Source organism: Ochlerotatus camptorhynchus, unplaced genomic scaffold, assembly GCF_037179485.1.
Source record: "Ochlerotatus camptorhynchus isolate MF236.1 unplaced genomic scaffold, CSIRO-AGI_Acam_v1.1 ptg000207l, whole genome shotgun sequence".
Lineage (NCBI taxonomy): Eukaryota > Metazoa > Arthropoda > Insecta > Diptera > Culicidae > Ochlerotatus > Ochlerotatus camptorhynchus.
The window spans coordinates 1,551,072-1,572,315 of NW_027040697.1; the positions used below are offsets into that span (position 1 = coordinate 1,551,072).

At 39.8% G+C, this 21,244-nt stretch overlaps 1 protein-coding gene across 6 annotated transcripts in view; it reads right to left on the reverse strand.

The window, feature by feature from the left end:
- LOC135703040 (furin-like protease 2) overlaps positions 1–21,244 on the reverse strand; it is a 1,186,720-nt gene that overhangs the window by 1,142,949 nt on the left and 22,527 nt on the right. For 3 of the 6 annotated variants that reach the window (XM_065224148.1, XM_065224142.1, XM_065224143.1), the window contains exon 1: positions 13,454–15,067. The exons of 1 other annotated variant lie outside the window; for it this stretch is intronic. The gene's annotated coding sequence lies outside the window, so the exon portion shown is untranslated. Of the gene's footprint in view, positions 1–13,453; positions 15,068–21,244 lie in introns of those variants that run through there. 2 more of the 6 variants (XM_065224145.1, XM_065224144.1) reach the window with 2 other exon arrangements.

Consider the following 21,244-nt stretch of genomic DNA (forward strand, 5'->3'; position numbering starts at 1 on the left):
ATTGAAACCATTATATTTTGAAAAGATACATCGCGACTGGCAGCGAACCAATAGTTCGGAGGGCCCTCTAAAACAATATCTTCGTTATTGAAATTGATTCGAGTGACTGCATCCAGCAGTATTTTTAGCATTTCAAGCTGTAGCCAATAACATCACTAGTTAATTCAAACATGTACTTACATTTGAGAACTGTTCAAATATATTTAGAATAAAAAGCATGTTGTGTTCGTCCCATCTAGTAAAGAGTATACCGTTTAAAATCCACACACTCACTCAAATTGCTCCAACTTTTGATCCTTTGGGTAAAATTAATTGAAATGTTGCGTAGACATAGTTTAATAAATCTCGACAGATCCGCAAACCGTTTCTGCCGAGGATGCTTCGTTTTTGCATGCTATATCGGTCTCCTGAGGGCACGTCCATTATCACCACCTCTTCATGCAGCACCTCTACCACTTCCTCTGTTTATTAACTGGTGCAGTCTTACAATGCACCTACAGTCACTACACCAGAGTACGAACTGCTATCGTAGTTGCAAGGAATTTTGTAGTTATTCAAGAAACTTCGCGGATCTTCAGGGAACTTTTGAAAGGTATTGTAATTGTAGATTTTTTTTTAAGTTCACCTAACTTTGTAGAAGCTAACCGAACTTCAGTGAACTTCGTAAAGTTTCATCGAACTACTTCGGTAACTATCCCTAGTAGCACGCTTGTCACAAATCAATTGTAGAAACTTATATACGACTTATTTCAGTCATAAACAAGTTGCTGTAGCTTATTGCGATGAAAGTGTGCTACTCGGGCTTTTTCTACGCACCTGAAAAAGATATTTGACAGCTACATTACATACATCTTGCAGCTCGTAATTAACTGTATGGGCTGAATGAGGCTATTCATGCTGTCGCTAATGTGATAAAGGGGGGAGTACACTTTGATTTTTCAAAAAAATGCATTTTTTTTTTTGGCTTAAAATGTTTTTTGGGATGTATACTTTAATTTAGAAAAGACTCCAAGTCCGCCAGAATATTCCTTACCGCTTTACGAAGCGATTTCCTAAAACATGTACCCGCGCGCTGAGAGAGCATTGAAGTCTTTAAACGCGTTTATCTCGAAACGGGGTTTTTCAAACTGGCGTGGAAAATAACTCTAATCAGTTATCATCAAATTTGGATATCGCCTAGGTTTTCTTGTTCAGAATTAAATTCTGCTTATAACGGCGCCGGTGGTGTAGTGGTAAGCGTGATTACCTCTCACCCCAGCAGGCCTGGGTTCAATCCCAGTCGGCGCCGCCGGGATGTTCTGAGGCATAAAATCTCTGATCACGCCTTCCTTCGGATGGGAAGTAAAGCCGTTGGTCCCCGGTTTATGAGTTGATGGGTCGATAGGTAGGGTCCAGGTGTGGGAGCTGCCTTCCTAGCACGTCGGTAGCGTTGGTGCTCAGCACGGAAAACAAGATCGACGGAAAAAACAAACCAAAGGAAAAAAAAAAATCTGCTTAGAAATACGTATTCACATTTTCGATTTTGTCAAAAATGGTTTTTTAATCCACGATTTTGTAAGCATTTTTAGGGTGAAAAATGGATTTTTTTTCCTAAGGCCACAACTTTTGAAAAAATTAATTTAAAAAAAAATCGGAATACGATCTAACCCAAATTTCATTACTAATCAGGATTTTTGTTCGATTTATGTTCCAGGCTCACATGGAAAGGAGTATTTTCTCACGTTGTTTTCCGACTTCCGCGCGAGGACGCCCGCGCCACCTGGTGCACCGGCCACGGGTAGACGCCAATCGAGTTAAAAAAAAAATACAAATTGTAGTTCGAAGGATGACTAACAAATGGGTTATAACATATTTGCCCTCCCTGAGTGTTTTATTGCTTAAAAAAATTAACGAAAATGCCTTACTTTTTGGACGTTCAAAGTGTACTATCCCCTTAATGCGCTTATGCTTAACTGTTTTCACTGGAATACTGTCCTAATTTTGAATGTTTCTTTGGTATTATTTTTATATTTTGTTTTATGCATTAAGACAAACATATATCAGATAAATCATGAGCTAAATTTAGTGAAATTATTTGAAGTTCTTAGATCATGGGAAAATTCATAAAACTTCGTAGAAGAGGAAACTTTATACAAGCTAAGGGATCTCCGTAGAAGTTAATTGTTTGATATCAGGGAACCTCTTTATTATTCAGTGACGTTTTTTATAACTTCAGAGCACTTTGATGAGATCTCGTGGACTCGAAATAGTTCAGATAATTCCGCACAAATTCAGGAAATTTCGTAGACTTCATAGAAGTACAGGGCATTTTGAAAAAGTTCAGGGAATTTCTTAGAGATAGATGACTTCAGGGATCTTCGTTTCAGTTTAGGGAACTTCATAGCAGTTTGTCAGAAATCTTAAAAAGCTCAATGAACTTCCTGATGATGAAGCTTTTGGACCATCGTTTTATTTCAAGGAACTTTGAAATTTGAGTAAATTTTCTAGAACTTATGGAAATTTTGTAGATGTTCAGGAAACGATGCATAAGTAACAAGTTATTCTTTCAGATATGCCCCCTAGACATATTCCGGTGCTGCGCCGATTCTGGTGGCAACATGGTGATTTGATTGGTTGGTCTGTTGAATGTTGTAGCGATGGCTGTACGACTTTCTGGTCAACCGTTTGTTGTAGCGAGATGGTGGCGCTTGGTGGTCACTTTGTGGAATTGGTCCCGATACTCACTGTTGGTATACAAAGGCAAGGTCGCCCATTATCAAACCGAAGCGATTACGATACAATCGAAACCCACAGAGCAATGGTTCTTAACGTCTATGTGTAGTTGACTCAGAATCCACCTAGATCGTACAGTGCCAACCAAAAAACGATTTGAAGGAACGGAACAAAAGGTCGGTAGATTTAATGATTGAAATGGTAAATATATCACTGCATTGGTCTACATGCTCATCTGAGTTAAAAAAAAAATTCTACAAAAAATTCTTTCACCTATTGACTTATCATAACATTGCTGCATCCGTAGCATTCCGATATAATCTATTAAAATTACGTAACTTCCCTTCTAACCAGTTGTGTTGCCAATGCATGGTTAAATTATGTTGAACATTTGTGAACGTCTTACAACGGTCAAATCCCCGTTCTAAACAATACACTTTTTGTATAATTTATGTCCATTACATATTTTGAAAATAACGTGTCAAAAGATGTTAGTCATGCAAGTGCATTTAAGTGTTGAACCGGAAAAAAATAAACAAAGAATATTCTAATTGACCGGTAAATGAATGGCTTTGCCTAGTAGAGGATTTCAAGAATTAAAGTACTACAAACATATCAAGAGCAACAATTGAAATGACCTCAACTCGATTTTGTAAACAAACCTTGTAAGGCCATTTTCTCGGGAACCGAAACCTACATTCGCAATCCTAAACCACAATCTAGTAGAGGAGAAATTCTCCTACCTGTTCATTCAATTGATTTGCCTTGGCGGACTTCGGTTCGCGAGAAAATGGCCTTACAAGGTTTGTTTACAAAATGGAGTTGAGGTCTTTTCAATTGTTGGTCTTGATATGCTACCTTTCCTCTAAAATAGGAATGGTTTGTGCAAACGCATATGAAATGTCGGTCAAAGCAACCAAGTTTCAACAGCCTGTATTTCGTTTACCTACACCTTCCAGAACTTAGAGCTCTGATGTTCTAGCATTAATCGTAGCACATGGGATGAGGCACATGAGATCAGCGCGAGCCGCGCGCACGCCAGGATTTTTGGGGGTCGCATTTGTTTCTCGCTCGTATCTTATTCTCGCCGGTCTCTTTCTCTCTCGTCACATGTTGTTTTCGTTGCGACGGGAGATGGTTTGTTGAGAGTCTCGGCAGCACATTTTTGCACACACGAGGAAAATGTAACTCTGGTTGTAATCCACTTTCTGAGCATCTCTTTTTTGTTTTTTATTGAGTTTAAATTCGGAAAACTTTTATATTTTATTGCAAAATCCGGCTTATTTGACCCCATGCTCTCCTATAAATGTTATCAAAAGTTTTTAAAAGGCACAAGCTGACTACTAGAAGACAAATAGGCTATTTCTGATAAAAGGTACTGACTATTTGAATCAGTGAAGTATCGTAATGGGACAGAACTACAGAAAATGCGGGATTTTGGGGCAAAATACGCTCCACACATGCACTTATCACAGCGTGCGCCAAATGAAAATATGCAAAATAAAATTCTTGACATTTTTCCCGAAGAAAGTCATATGTTACAATGTGTGGTTTGAGCGGCAGACAATTTCAAGCCTTTTTTGCTACCAAAATCCCCACTGTGCACTGGTATAGCCGTTGTTCAGCTGTATATAGCCAAAAAGGCGAAATGACGTGCCTATGGTTACTTGGGAAGGCAGAGCTGCAGTTGCAAACAGCAACGGTGGTGGGGAGGACCACCCAAGTAACCAACAAGCACGCTAATTCGCCTTTTTACACGGCAAACATAGGGTATGCTAAGCTTTATATTAGCCTTATATTGCAAAAAGGCGGGCATTGTCGGTCATCGGTTTGTACCAACTGACATAATTGCAGACGAGTGCAATGCATCTTTGATGTAATTGTTAAAATCTAAAAAAAAAATGATCAAACTATTTCTGACCAGATCGTATTACAACCGCCCAGAAGCGTGGAAAAGCACAACAACTGAGCGAATGGTCATGGCCAATCAACCAACGTTCGTGGGCATAAAGCTTCCCCCAATGCATTCATCACACAAAGCGTTCCCACATTCTGACAATGAGAATCGATTGCAGCAACAGTGCGGATGCTGTAGGACCCGGGAATACCTGTGGATCGGCTTTCATTCAATGCTAATTATCTGCCAATTCCATGCTATCGCACCCAAACACAAATACATTATAGGCGTTACGCTTCTTTTTTCCCGTTTGATTGATTGATTGGAGCCATGCACGCGTGAAGCTTGCATACCGGTGGTTTCTGTGAATGTGAACGTTTTTTTTTTTTTTACATTCACAGAATCAGTTGAATCGCAATAATGTGCACAGTATCACCTGGATTGGAGTGGATAATAAAATGCTTTGATGTAATCTGCGTCATAATCATGTCATCAATTGAACATAATTTAAAAACGCTGAAAGGGGGACTGCTTTCAACTTCGTGTTGTCAAATGGGTCAATTTTCAGTTGTATCAATTGAGAGCTTCCCAAGTCTACCATTAGACTGGCCCACAAAAATAAAAGTTCTAATTTTCCGCGGGCCAAGCTCTACCCGAGCAAAGTCGGTTAACAAAATGAAAGCAAATCGATATTAAAGATTGCAGTTCCTATCATAATGAATACTCATTTTGATTTCAATTGTCACGACATTGATATCATATTGTGCTTTCATTATGCAGTCAAGACATTTTAAATGAAAGCAACTTAACTTGAAGTTCTGCTGTTAACGTCTTGTTTAAGATTTAAGTTAAGCTTATCTGTCGTTGAACTAACGATTATTGTTTAATTGTTTTGTTTAACACATTTTAGGTCATTCGCAACCAACCCGAGGTGACATTTGAGCTCAAGTCTTTCAGCGTGAGAAGCTTGGATGCTAACCATTTACACCAGGCCCGTATTCAGTCAAACATTATGAATGCAAAATCAGTAATCAAATTGATTTCATTGAAAGCAGGATTAGTTTTCCGTTTGATTCAACAGTGTAAAATTTTGCTCTCATTTTTGATGTGTTAACCGTTAAGTCAACCAAAATGAGATCAAATGGAGTATTCAAAGTAAGTTACATCATAACAGCAAATTCTGATTTCAATTTGATCTCTAACTTTGCTCGGGTAGATTGCTGCCTTTGGGTGAGAAATCCATTATCTGAAAACTCCTTTCAGAATTCCTTTGCAGTTGTACCCTAAGTTTTCCTTGGAAGTTTCTTCAGAATTCACTTGAACTTATCTTTCTACTTTCCTCCAGAATTGAGTATCCTGGGAAATTCTTTGGCGTTCTCAAAAGAACTCTCTTATCACTCTTCACAGAACTTATTAAGAATATTCATTAGAAATGGACCTGTAATGCTCTTTACAATCGTCACCCAAAAATTCTACTTTGAGCTCACATAATTGACTGGGCGATCTGGTTAGAACTCTTTAAGAGTTCTTCCAAAAACTCATTTGGGTTATTTCTCTGCCATACCTTGTCGTTTAAATTCATTCTAAAAGCTCTTTAGAATTTCTTTGCTATTTTCATCAAAATTCTCTAATTAGTTGTTCAAAGTGATTGCATCCGGAAAATGGCGTCAAGTTGGTTTTAAACTTTTTTTTTTTCTTGATCCGGGATCTTATTGTTTCCAGAGAAGAGGATGAAACCGGGAATTTCCCGGTTTTTTCTCGGTCATTTCAAATTCCCGGCGTTTTCCCGGTTTTCCCGGTGTTCTGGTTCACTGATCACCCTGATATATGAAGAGACTTCCCTTTCTTGTAAAATGTCATGTTTGGAAAACAAAAATTCTCATAAAACTTTTGTTTTGCAGAAGTCGGATTCGTCTTTGACAAATGGATTTAAATTTTACTGAATAAGTCGGCGTTGCAGGTGGTAAGGTGGTAAGTGTGACTGCCTCTCATTTCGATAGGCAATAAGCTTGAAATGCGAAGAAGATGAAGAATAAAAATGATAAAAAGAAGAAAGATTTCCACTAGCGGGCTGGAATGGGTTCCCTAAGTATTACTACAATAATGTGCTTAGAAGATTTGATTGGTGGGTTTGCAGAACATCGGACGCCCTTTCTGGGCTTCAACGCAGGTGGGGATGACTTTTGAAATAAGTTAAATGGAGTTTTGACAGAATATCCTAAGAGTTTTAAAGATACGAAGCTTTCAAGATTTCAAGAATTCCAAAATCCAAAATAGTTGTGATTAAAATTCCAGGACAATTCTGATGAGAGTTCGTAGGAGAATTTTAAAACATATTTCGATTAGTATTTCTATGCAATTCCTAGCAGAACGTTAAAGCAAAACAAACGGGAATGCTATAAGAGCTCAGTGAAGAATATTGGTGATTATTTCGGGGCTAATTGCAATATTGTTCAGATATTTTAAAATAATTTTAGAAGTAATTTCAAAATTTACCTAAAGAGAATTTCTAAAGTATTGAGAAGTAAATGAAGGGAATACCGTAGCAAGAAACAGTCTCCAAATGGACTGCATAGTGGAAATTTTTAGATGGGGGTTTGGAAATTCTTCACTAGTAACGCTGGTAGACCACTTTTTGTGGTGCGTTAATGCTGCGATCTATCACATTGAACTCTGGTTCTAAGCTCTTCATCTTGACGTTTATCAGCCTCGGTTTAGAGATTGAGAACAAGAAAAGAATCTGACCAGGGTTCTGCTGCATGGTCAAATATCAGTATCATCGCTTGCTGTTGTCGTTAAAAAGATCTATTTTGATTGGTGAGAAGGTGCGTATTTGGAGAGGTACCAGATTTTTTTAAATCACATGCACACTTCGGAAAAGTCGACACATGTAAGCGGCCCTTTTGACATAAGAATCAGTTGAAAGATACGACCCATGCTGACTTCGGTTCTGACCACCTTCCAGTAACTTTTGAAATACCCCAAGAAATAATTTGTAATCCCAACAGCTCTACTTTCAATTACTATAGAGCTGATTGGGAGCAATATCGAACATTTATGGAATATAACTTCGATCCAAACCTTCCTCTGCAATCCAGAGATGAAATTAATTATGCTCTTGAATTTCTGACTACTTCTATAGTTGAAGCAAGAGCTGCCTCAGTACCAAAATGCGAGGTTAAATTCGATTCAATTATAATAGACGACGAGCTTCAGCTCTTGATCCGTCTTAAAAAATGTCCGTAGGAGACAATATCAAAGAACACGCGATCCTGCCATGAAAGTTATCTGGCGGGATTTGCAAAAACAAATTAAAAAGCGATTCTCTGCCCTGAGGAACAAAACTTTTGAAAATAATGTTTCTAAATTAGACCCGAGTTCCAAACCCTTTTGGAAACTCACAAAAATTTTGAAAAAACCTCAAAAGCCAATTCCAGCGCTTAAAGAAGGTGGTAAAATTTTGATCACAAATTTGGAAAAAGCTCAGAAACTTGCTAAGCAATTCGAGAGTTCCCATAATTTCAGTTTGGGTCTTACTAGTCCTATTGAGAATCAGGTTGCTCGGGATTTTCTGAATATTTTCTCTCGGGAAAATATTTTTGATGATTCCTGGGGGACTGATTTGGACGAAGTAAGGTCTATAACTTAAAAGTTTCAAAATATGAAAGCTCCAGGTGATGATGGAATTTTCTATATCCTCATCAAAAAACTCCCAGAGAGTACCTTGTCTTTCCTGGTAAAATTATTTAACAGATGTTTCCATTTGGCATACTTTCCTGATAAATGTAAAAATGCAAAAGTTGTTCCAATTTTGAAGCCAGATAAAATTCCAGCTGAAGCTTCTAGCTACCGCCCAATAAGTTTGCTTTCTTCAATAAGTAAACTTTTTGACAAAATAATTATGAATAGAATGATGCTTCACATCAATACGAACTCAATTTTTGCAGATGAGCAGTTTGGATTTCGCCATTGGCATTCAACTACTCATCAACTCTTAAGAGTTACCAATTTAATTCGTTCAAAAAAATCTGAAGGCCACTCAACTGGAGTTGCTCTTCTAGACATAGAAAAAGCATTCGACAGTGTTTGGCATGAAGGTTTGATTGCTAAATTGAAAAAGTTTAATTTTCCACTTTACAATATGAAATAAGTTCAAAATTATTTAACTGACAGAACTCTGCAGGTAAATTATCAAAATTCCAAATCTAATCGACTACCTGTTAGAGCAGGAGTTCCTCAGGTTAGCATTCTTGGGCCTATATTGTATAACATTTTCACTTCGGACCTCCCTGATTTGCCTCAGGGTTGCCACAAATCTTTGTTCGCTGATGACACAGGCATTTCCGCTAAAGGAAGAAGTATTCGTGTTATTTGCAGCAGACTGCAGAAAATTTTAGATATTTTCTCTTCTTATTTACAAAAATGGAAGATTTCTCCCAACGCTTCCAAAACTCAACTTATAATATTTCCATATAAGCCTAGAGCTTCGTTTTTGAAACCTAGTAGTAGCCACATAGTCACTATGAAAGGAGTTCCAATTTCCTGGTCAAACCAAGTGAAATATCTTGGATTAATACTTGACCAAAAATTGACTTTTAAAGATCACATTGAGGGCATTCAAGCCAAATGTAACAAATATATAAAATGTTTGTATCCTCTTATAAACAGGAAATCCACACTTTGCCTGACGAATAAACTTCTAATATTTAAACAAGTTTTTAGACCGGCCATGCTTTACGCTGTGCCAATATGGTCTTGTTGTTGCACTACCAGGAAAAAAGCACTTCAAAGGATTCAGAACAAAGTTCTGAAGATGATTTTGAAGTTGCCTCCCTGGTACAGTACTACCGAAGGACATATAATTTCGAATGTTGAGACTTTAGAATGTCCAATAAAATAGTTAATAATTTCAGGCAAAAATCGTTGCAATCCACAATTGCAACGATTAATTCCCTTTATACTTAGATAAGGTTTAGTTTTAGTTTTTAGTTTTAAGAAATCAATTGTTATACTGACATGCAGGTTTAAAAAACCTGTTTAAAATACTGAATTGCCAAGACAGGAACAATGTAAAAATACTTAGATATATATCATAACAATTAAGGCTGGTAAGTTACTGTAGTAACTGGAGCACCTAGGTTAAAATGAAATGTAAGTTATTTTGAATTTGAAACAAATAAAGACTTAAAAAAAACAAGTGAATTTTGTTACAAACAAAGAACAATGAACTTTCGGCTCCGTAAAGCTCACGCGATGTAGCCTTCCAAAGAAACGAACTTGTTAAAAAAAAAAAGATAAGAAATCACATTGGTTAAGACTAACTAACTCATTTTTTCCTTGTTTCAAGATTAGCCTCGGTCCAGGAAACCCGAGGATTTATCACTATCAACAAGGCATAACAAGTAACAAGGACTAAGATGTGTTCATTGGATTACTGAAAAATCCTGTTCCCCTAGTTTGAAGTAGTCATGACTAGGAATCGGTGGTAGATCTTACCTCCCGTAACGTACCACGAAAAGGTGATCTACCCATGTTACGGGGCACTACGTAAAGGGTGATACGGTCAAAATTTGGTCAATATCAACTTGACGTATTTCTTTCAATTTTGCATTTAAAAAACCTAAACACCCCTCATTTTGAAGGTGTGCGTGTGTAGAATGTTGCTCCTATTTTGATTTTGGAATTCACTCTTCAGTTGTCAAAATGCCGTCCAAGCAAGAAGAGCAGCGTATCAAAATTTTGCTCGCGCATCGCGAAAATCCGAGCTACTCGCACGCAAAGTTGGCAAAATCGCTAAAAGTTGCCAAATCAACCGTTACAAATGTAATTAAAGTGTTTGGGGAACGTTTGTCGACAGCCAGGAAGTCTGGATCGGGGGGAAATCGAAAACCGGAAGCCGCTGAGACGACAAAGAGAGTTGCCGGTAGTTTCAAGCGAAACCCTAACCTCTCTCTCCGAGATGCCGCAAATAAGCTGGGTGTATCGTCTACAACCGTGCATCGAGCCAAAAAACGAGCCGGACTATCGACTTACAAGAAGGTAGTGACTCCAAATCGCGATGATAAACAAAATACGACGGCCAAAGTGCGATCCCGGAGGCTGTACACGACGATGCTGACGAAGTTTGACTGCGTGGTAATGGACGACGAAACCTACGTCAAAGCCGACTACAAGCAGCTTCCGGGACAGGAGTTTTATACGGCAAAAGGAAGGGGAAAGGTAGCAGATGTTTTCAAGCATATGAAACTGTCAAAGTTCGCAAAGAAATATCTGGTTTGGCAAGCCATCTGTACCTGTGGCTTGAAATGCAGCATTTTCATAGCTTCCGGGACTGTCAACCAAGAAATTTACGTGAAAGAGTGTTTGAATAAACGTCTGCTGCCTTTCCTGAAGAAACACGGTTGTTCCGTACTGTTTTGGCCGGATTTGGCATCTTGCCATTACGGTAAAAAGGCCATGGAGTGGTACGCCGCCAACAACGTGCAGGTGGTTCCCAAGGACAAGAACCCTCCCAACACGCCAGAGCTCCGCCCAATTGAGAAATATTGGGCTATTGTCAAGCGGAACCTAAAGAAGACCAAAAAAACTGCTAAGGGCGAGCAGCAGCTCAAGGCAAACTGGCTTTCTGCGGCGAAGAAGGTGGACAAGGTGGCTGTACAAAATCTGATGGCAGGGCTCAAGCGTAAGGCCCGGCAATTCGGATTTGGAAAAGCGGAAGCCTAACTGAATATTTTTCCTGAATTTTATACTAATTGAACTTGAAAAAGAAATTTAATTTGATTTTTTAAATAAACGATTTCACCGATTTACACGCGTTTTCCCTTGACCAAATTTTGACCGTATCACCCTTTACGTTAAATTGGACGGCTTTTCCTTTCCCATCATATGAAGCACGTTGCTTGTTAATCAGCATTCAAACATTGAAAGAACGTCAGGATTACGTAAAGATTTCTTTAGTAAACACTATCATTTCGCAACGCATTGACTAAGCTGATCTATTGTCAAGATTAAATTCGTATGCACCATCCCGGCAATTACGCAATCGACACTTGTTCGCAGTAGATTGCCATCGGACCAATTACGCTAAATTTGGACCGGCAATTCAAATGATGACTGTTTATAATCATCATTGTGAAATGATGGACCTAAATATGTCTTCAACAGAATTAAAAATATATTTCAGAACCCTGCGAAATCAAAGAACATAAGTCCTAATGTTAATATGTAGTATACGATTTTATTGACGAATTAAAAAAATATAAAAAAATAAAAATCAATAAAAATAAAAAAAGAACGTCGAAGCTGCGTAGCAAATACCGGTGTATAAAAAAAAACACCCACAATTCCTCGGGGCGGGGGTGGTGTCTATATATTTCTGGAGGGGAATGTTTACCAGTTCATTTTTGTTTGCCACTCTGGTTATGATGTTATACTTAATTATCTTAAAGATAAATCATCCAGCTCAAACCTTTGTAGGGCTAAGTGGCGGGATCATCATCAACACATAGCAGAGGCAGACCCAGGAGCTCGTGGTGGTCAAGGCAAAAGCAAGCAGCCACCAGGGAAGGAATTCTTTCACGTTGGCTCTATGCACCACTGCAGTGTAGCACTGGAGTGAGTATTTTTTAGCCTTGCCAAAATTCAATCAAATTGAGTACACGAAAAAACTGATTTATAATCACAAAGGAGTAACGCACCAGTATTGGCCATGTTTTTATTTTGGTCACCTTTTGAAAATGTTTCACCTTGTTTACAAATTTGGGATGTTCAGTTGCGTTGCATTTCGACCACAAAATGAACGAATATTGTAATTTAACCAATTTTCTGAGGTATGGCCAAAATAGGAACCTTTGGCCAATACTGGTGCACTTCCCCTAGTTACAAGAAAGATATAATAACGAAGCAACAATACCCCATTTGTGTTATTGACCTGCAGTAAATCAATATTGAGGATCCATAATTGAGGGGAACCTGCAGCAACCACAAGCACTTCGTTTAACGATCGAAGCTGAGTTATCTTCCCATTGAATTCCACCTGTTTTGCAATGAATTCTTTCCCGACAGAATGTTGTTTTGTCTCACTCGAGATTGTTGAGCTTCAGCAACAAACTAATTACAGCGCACAGGAAATGGTGCCCCCTCAACACGAATGACCTAACCATACGTTGTCAAATGACTAGGTTTCAACCGAAGGGGCTATTACACCTTAATCACCATCATTGACCGGTGCAGTCGCGATGGCCAGGGTAGAATATTCTAATCTACATTTATTACTGAGCTTACTTCCGGAGCTATTGTGGCTGTGTGGCTCGGTACATTCAGACGCAAATGTCACACCGTCATCACCGTAATTTGCGCACAATACTCGGGTAGTTTAATACAAAAGCCGATGCCCGAAATGCCAAGGCTTGCATCGAACTTCATGATCCATGGGGCGAATTCAAAATCAACTTCATTCCACACAACACGATGAATGTGTTGACACATCGTTCGTCTTCTTTCTTCCAGTCAGTTCCCATTCATTTTCCACTATCTGTCGACAGTTAAGTATTTAGGGGAAAAGCAATGGCAGCAAGAACCACTTAACACTGCCTGTTTTCCACCCAGCCGAGACTCCCAGAAGCATCAAAACACTCGTCAATGTACTACGGACGACTTTTTCTTCGTCGAACATCTGTTCCATTCCAATGGTCCATTCGACTCACTTCGGAATGGTTCGCATGGGGCAAGAAGCGGAGGCAAGGCCGTCAAGCCACACATAAACAACAACTTTGTAATATACGACGGACGAGATGCATATCTTCTGGGATGCTGCCTTTAATCATTATCGGTGTTTTGACTTGCCTGTTTTTGCGTGTCTGCGGTGCAGTTGAACGGACGCCTGTTCCCTCGATGTTTCGATGCGATCACAGCTTCGACGGCGACGACGATCAAGGGACAGAGGACAGGTTGGTCGAACAACTTTTGCTTTCGCGGAGCTGTCGCTGTTGAACGTAGTAGTAGCTGCAATCAACTTGCTTATTCAGTGATTCGCTGATTTTTTTTATTTTTATTTTTTCCTTCTTCGGTACAATTCCCCACTCGATTTTTTTGGTTTCGGCCTTTTTTATTCAACGTTGACTAGCGACTACCTTTCCCAACTGGAAACTGGTCACGGGTCACCGTGTGCTTATTATACCAACTGCTGCCGAGTGGTCGTACACATTTGCGGAGCACTTATATCTGAACACATACACTCTGATTGGGCTATAACAGCACCGCACGTCGCAAACTGGAATGGAGGAAAAAAACTTTCACACTCACTTTTTTTCGCTTCTCGCTTTTGGATTATTTCTTTCTACTTGACTACCCCACTCGCACGGATATGATGATGTTTTTTTTTTTAAATCTAAAACTCGACTTTTCCCTCAAACGATTACGGTTGAACTTTTGATTTAGATTTTTTTTCTTGGGAAATTAAAAGCCAATCTTCTAATTAACACCAACAGCTTCTCGCTTGAGAACGACTCAAAAAGTTCTCAGTAGTCAAACTCTAGCTCCCAACACCGATAACGATCTGGCGTTGTTATGTAAAAAACAAAATGTTATTCCGCCGATCCGAGCCGCAACAAAAAGCGATAATCTCAAATGTGTGTATAATCAAGCGCTGAAGTGAGGCCTGCGTATGCAATTATCAGCAGATGAGCTCCCCACTCTTCACCCCCTTCGCTGATGATGCTCCAGCAAACAATCCAGTCCAAAGTGGTCCACTTGGCTAGTGGTGGCTGAGAGCTAGTTGAGTAATAATCAAGGTCCGAAAATTTACGTATGCGAACAAACAAAAGCTGCCGAGACTGATGGAGAGAGGCCTGAGGTCCTGAGTGCAAATGTGGGCCACGCTTCGTGTCTTCGCCAAAGAAAAACGCCCCACCGGGAAAAATGTGACACCCTTTTCACGATGCTTTGCTCCTGCTTAATATTCACCGTAGTCTTACACTTCAGGAAGCAATAGTCTGTTGCTGCCTTTGCAATAGTTTCGAGACTCAGAGAACTGGAACGTAAATTTTCCCACAAGCACACACACACACACACACACGCGCGTACACAGAACACAGATGCGTTTGATTGGCAACGCGGTCGGTGTGACGCAAACAATTCGCGAAACTTTCGATAACCGACACTAACTGATCGCAGGGCAGGCACAGTCAGACCTCACAAGGTATCGCGATTTTCTTCCCACTCACCCGTCTCACTCACTGTCGCATCCGTCAAGGCAACCGTTCGAGATCAAGATTAGCAACTGCCCGAACTAGCTATGCTCAAACTTTAAAACGCCACACTTTCGTCATAACGCGAATGAAAACGGGGCACACTCACGAAAAAATCAATCGAACCTGCTCGGAACCTAGTCGAACACGAGAGTCAGCAACTAACTAAGCAGCACCTTACTCGCTCGGGAAACACGTCCAAACCGAAGCGCGTTCGAAAAGAGACTAACTAGCCGACGACGACACCGAGATCGGGGAGCACGGAAGCAAAACTTCACCAGTGTGTCAGGTTTGCTCCCCACTTGTCAAACGTGGCGCATGCACCCCGATATGCTCACTCTCGCACTCCGCATATGATTCAGTCGGAAGCCGATGCTCCACCGCGGAGAGGGAGCGGGAGCGAAATGGAGAGAGATAGAGAGGCCCCAAACACCCATCCATCACGAGGTGCCACGCACTGATGCTGCCCGATGGGTGGCTTGTGTTTTGGTTGAGCTGTGATTTGTGCACCCGGATCGAGAGAGTGAGAGCGAAAGCGTGGTCCATCGAAACTCCACAAAACAGCATCCCACAGCGAGTTGGGGCGCTCTTCAAACGACTCTCTCGTTTAACGGATCCGGTAGTGGAGTAGTGCCAGAGGAGATGTGAGCCGATATTGTTGTTCGAATTCGTCATTCGCGTTCTATAGCAATGCTGTTGATGCAAGCGTAGGTAGTGCTGGGCTTACCTGGAATGGAGAACAAGACACAACAGAATTCGTGATCAGACAAACTGTCGTCGACAACAGTCACTGCGGGGGATTTACATCGCACTCGTGCAACAATAACGACACGGCGGCGCGTGCGGTGAAGTCCCTGAGATGTCGTAGAAGCGCTTGAATTATTCCAATCAGGGTGTCAGTCACTATGCAGAAGGGAAGCTGTCCTGCTGTTGTTTCCGTTTTAACGTAAATGGCCCTGCATCAGACCTGTCGTGGTGGTTACTCATGGTTAACCAGCTTTGAGAGCCGATTTTTTTTTTCAAAATCACAACTATGTACAGAAATGTTGATTAATATGCGCTTCGTTTATAAAAGCTGTGAACCAACATATGTTTGAACGCCCATCTATTATTGTACAAAATTGAGTTATGAACATCAACGAAAACGTAGATTCGATCAGCGCCCTTTTACAATTTTAGGATCCAGGGCGTAGTGAAGTTTTGAAATAGGAGGGGGGGGGGGGATTTTAGCAAAAACATGGTTTAAGATAAAGGATTAAGCCAGATGCCAACATCCTGAAATGGTGGTGGTGGTGTAGTGGTAAGCGTGACTGCTTTCAAACATCCCAATGGGTCTGGGTTCAATCCCAGCCGAGGTCGGTGGGATTTTTCTGAGGCATAACAATCTCTGGTCACGTCTTCCTTCGGAAGGGAAGTAAAGCCGTTGGTCCCGGCCCATGTGTGTTGTGAATGGGTGCGATATCCTACGCAGGTGTCGAAGCTGCCTTCCTGCACATTCGGTTGCTGTCAATGTATGGCAATCGATGTCCGTTGGTGATTGGCACTAGATTGCGGAACAGAGACCGACGTTAAATAAAAGAAAAAAAGAGAGCCAACATCCTGAAAGCCATTTGGCCGAGTGCTATTATGACGGATGCTATTTGGCCAAAGTGACTAAGTATAATGAGTCATTTTAACCAAATTGAATTTTCAAATTTGCATAATGGCTGTCGCCAATTAGCGATTTCCCGTTTTTTTTTTCTCCAGGAATAATGCAAATTTTTCCACTAGTGCGATACACATTTAAAACATATAAATTAAGCATAAAACCGAGGCGAAATGATCACTATGTAAACTACCAGCCATTCCATAGCTTAACAATATAGTGGTTCTCAGAATTTCTTAAAAATTTGTAGTTTTGTTCCTTATCGCAAAATATTAGACGCTTTTTATGATTAGGATTTCTATCAATCAACCATCATCCATCAATCAATCCATTAATCATCCATTCATCATTGCGACTAGACTACCATTGCGTCTTCATTGATACATAGCTTACATAGTCACATAACCTATACCTTTTTTCTGCTTCTGCTGTGCTAGGCTTGAAAACCCAAAACTTGAACCTCAAAAAAATATAACTCCAAAACGAAGAAAAAAACACATAGCTGATTTTTTTAAACGTGTTGTGGAAAAAAGCCTACATGAAAACATATTGCGCCCTCTGTCTACAAACTATTAAATCCATAAAAAAAAACAAATACAATCAATGTTTTACAATACAAAAACCCTATGATATTAAACATTATATTTTTCCCCGAAAAGTATTTTTATTGAGGTCCATATTTCTCGATAGCCAGGAAAGGATCAGTTTTATTTAAAAAATAGTTTATTGAACGTCTGGTAAGGAGGTTAGGAATGACACAAAAAAGAATATCTCCAGTACATCAGGCAAACTTGGGTTGCTGTGATGAACGGTTCTCGTTTAACACCGATTACTTGATCGCCAACATCCCCTCTCAATCGGTGACTCTGAGGTATTTGAACCGTGCATCATCCAAAGCATTTGTGAAGAGATCTGCCTGCTGCTCAAAGGTAGAAATTGGTTCTAATTTGATGGTCCCAGCAGCCACAAGATCCCTGATGTCGATGTGCTTAATCCGCTTTGATTTAGCATCCTTGGTTAGTTCTATACAGCCTCGGTTATCTTCGTATAGCGTGACAGGATCTGTTGATGTCTTGGCGTTGAGGTCTTCTAGAACACTGGCTAACCAATCTGCTTCGGAAACAGCTGCACTTTTTTTTTGACGTAGGCTACGTCTTTAATTTGTATACTGGGGATAAACTTTGTGAAAACCAAAAATGGAACATGAAACAAAATTATGAAAGATTTTGAACATTAATAACTCAGCTGCTCCTGGACCAATTTAAATAACTTTATCACCAAACGATCAGAAATCTCTCTAAGACTGATGATTTTAAAGCGTGAAGCTATTGATAAAGTGATAATGTCAAGCATTGTCCAATTTACAAAAAAAAGTGCTAATTTTATCACTGTTTTCATGAAATAAACGTTCTTCCCAAACCCAGTCCTCATAATCGAGTACCACTTGGTTGCACATCATTCTGCTTTAACCTGAAAAGATATAAAAAGGCGCTGCTGTATGGCATTAGCTCATTCTCGCTTCGGACTGCGTGGTGAACAGCAATAGCAGCAGTAGGAAGGTGGTGGCTAGTCCACTCCTTCACACCCAACAAGCAACAATTGACTGGTCGTGGCAAAGGAGGAAAAGGTCATGGTTAAAGAGACACCAAGCGTCATCGCAAAGTTCTTCGAGATAACCGCCATCGGTCGTCTGGCTCGCCGTGGTGGTGTCAAACGTATCTCCGGTCTGATCTACGAGGTGTGCTGAAGGTGTTCCTGGAAAATGAGGCCGTGATGCTGTCACCTACACTAAACACGCCAAGCGTGCCTTTTCAGGGCCATCAAGCTTATAACAGTTAAGAGTTGGAATAGAAATTATCTGTGCCTGTTTGTCCATATGCAGAACCACAGGCCCCCAACTATCACACAAAATGCTCTCCAGAGTTGTTATCGTGTAACCAAACTTGGAAGCAGGGGTGCAAGTGATTTTGATTGATTATCTTCATAAACTTTCTCTTTGAAAAAAATAACTACAAATTTGGTACGCATATAATTCAAAAACGGAAAGAGTTAAGATAATGATGATTGATCAATTAAAAGAACTAAATGCTCTTCACATTTATTCCGTCTACTAGCGGTCCTACGCCAAGCTTCTGTTCGTGCCCCTAGGCACAGACCCTTCTACTTTTTTGACGTAGACTACGTCTTACGGGAAGGTACTGGGGGTAAATCGAAAATCTAAAATTGCGACCGTCACGAAAAGGTGTAAGGTTTTGAACGCTTATAACTTTGTCATTTATAGATGAAATTAAAATCCAAATACACCAATTAAACTTTTTAAGATAAAGTTTTCCCATCCGACCGCAAAACTTTATCTTGAAAAGCACAGTTGCTTAGGTAGTGTTTTTAAAACTAAGCGAAAAAAAAAAAAAGCCTAACGTAACAGGGAAACACAAAGTTGTGGAAACGCGCTTAGTAAGTTGAGTGTAGAGTAGAGCACAACAAGAATCAAATCTAACCGAATTTGTATTATAGCCGTAGATGGACGCCATAATTAATCAAAGACGGATTTATGTAAAACCACACATACACTTAACAAAAAAACGTAGCCTCTGTAAGCCACACAACCAACACAGTACCTATCCAATTTTCTAAATCCTCTTAATTGTAGAAATCCTTGAAAATGGTGAAATATATCACCGAAACGTCGGAGAGTTGAAGCAATACAACGTTTTTGCTGCAGTAAAAAGACTGAAAGAGCCGTTAAACCCTTCAATCAATCTCAATTGCTTTTTTGAAAGGACATATCAGCTTTTGTAAACAATGCATTTTACTGTCGGTTTGGTATAATTGATAGCTCGCCCCACATACTAACACCACTATATCAGGTAGGGGGGAATTTACTCTATCTGATGGTAGCGTTAGCATGCGTGGGTGAGCTAGAGGACGAAATTTATGCCTGCAGTCCCTGAAAAACCTAGCGAGGAGAATCGATAGGTAAAATTGCTGAGGATATGCGACGTATGGCTGACCGCTACATCGAGCAGCAGCTGAAGATGGGGATCCTCTCCATGAACTGTATGGGACTTTGAATGTTAAGCAGCCCCGAGCTCGAGTTCCTGTAAGGGGAAGTGATGTGCCTGCTCGATTTACACTGTACTATATAACGCATGCACCCCACACGTATTGTTATGTTTCTAATATTTACATTTAGCATATTAATAGTATGAATAGGTGCCCTCCTTGTCTTGACTTTGGGTTACTTCCATGACTTGGTTTTGGTTCACACTCTCTAGCCTGGTTTAGTTCAGTTCTAGAGGCCATACTAATAGCCTGAAAATCTTGAAATAGGTGGCATCGTCATTCGTGTTTTTACCGGAGCCGAATGATAGTTTTTCTACTTCTGCCTTTTCCTAGATGAATCAAAAATCAGAATATATGCTTGTGATGATGCTTGAGTGGTGGTACTTGAATTCGTAATCTTTGCTGTATTTTCTGCTGTGATCAAGTTTGTCGTTCCTTCATGAAACACTCGTTTGGCATCGTTGAACCTAGAGAAAGGAATGACTCACGCGTGTTATTTTATGCTTAATTTACTTTCAACAGGACTTGCACTCGTACTCCATACGTAATCAAATAGGTCTTTTAATATTAGAATGTATGTTCACATCTTTTTTCTTCGTTTTTCAATTAACCGTCTATGAGAGCTTGAAATTGTAAACAAACGATCTCTAAAGTCAAAACTGCATGGGATACTGAGATTGAAACACATGGGATACTGATTGCCACACATCGGCACGTTCGGTACAACGCTTGGCACACCTTTTGACACAGATAAAGTATTCGGCACAGATTGAGGTGTGCAGAGTTGAACACGCCTTGATAATTTCTGTTATTGAAAGCACTGGTCCATATGGTTGAACACTTTCCAAGCGTTAGATCACCATTAAAAAGATCTTCATTCATTATATGAATATTTGTAAGCAAAGTAAGGATACATTTAAACTTTTCGTAGATGATGATTATGATGAAGATGATGTGATGATTTTCTGGTCGTATTAACTCATTAACTTTATACGAAATTCGTGGAAGTGATAGAGAATCTCCTTCCAGAAGTAAGTGTATGCATTCAGAAACCAAATCAAGCCATCGTGTAGAAGAACGTCCCAATAGGTGGGAAGAAGAGCCCGCCCTCAATCCAGGAAATGTTAGCAACAGAGAGTTGACAATCCTTCTCTCCCAATCTAAGTCGCTTCAATCGGGTGCCCTGATGGTCCCTCCCAGTCCCGATCATTGAAAAATTTGGTTAAGCAAGAAGTATCCAGCTGTAGTTTTTTTTTATATATTTAAAAAAATTCAAATTCCAAAACTTCTCAAACTATACAATTTGAATCATGTTTTCAGTCAATTAGCAATAAAAAATACACCGAAACCATTTTAATAAACAAAAGAACTAATAAGTAAGTATTTGATCTATTTTGAATCAATCTTTCATTACCAGCCGCTTAGCTATGTTGTCATTGACATTTTACATGGGCGGGTACTTACTTTGTTTGCAGACACACCACCCAACAAACAATTTGAGTTGTACAACAGCTGAATAAGCTATTTTTAAGCTGAAGAAGCTTGTTTTTGTCTGAATAAGCTCTTATTCAACATGCAATGTTTGTTGGGCAACCATTTGAGAAATAAGTAAATCTTGAAAGTTTTCGTAAAAGCATGTGCAAATTCACCATCATTCAACTCCAGAACACGCCTAACACA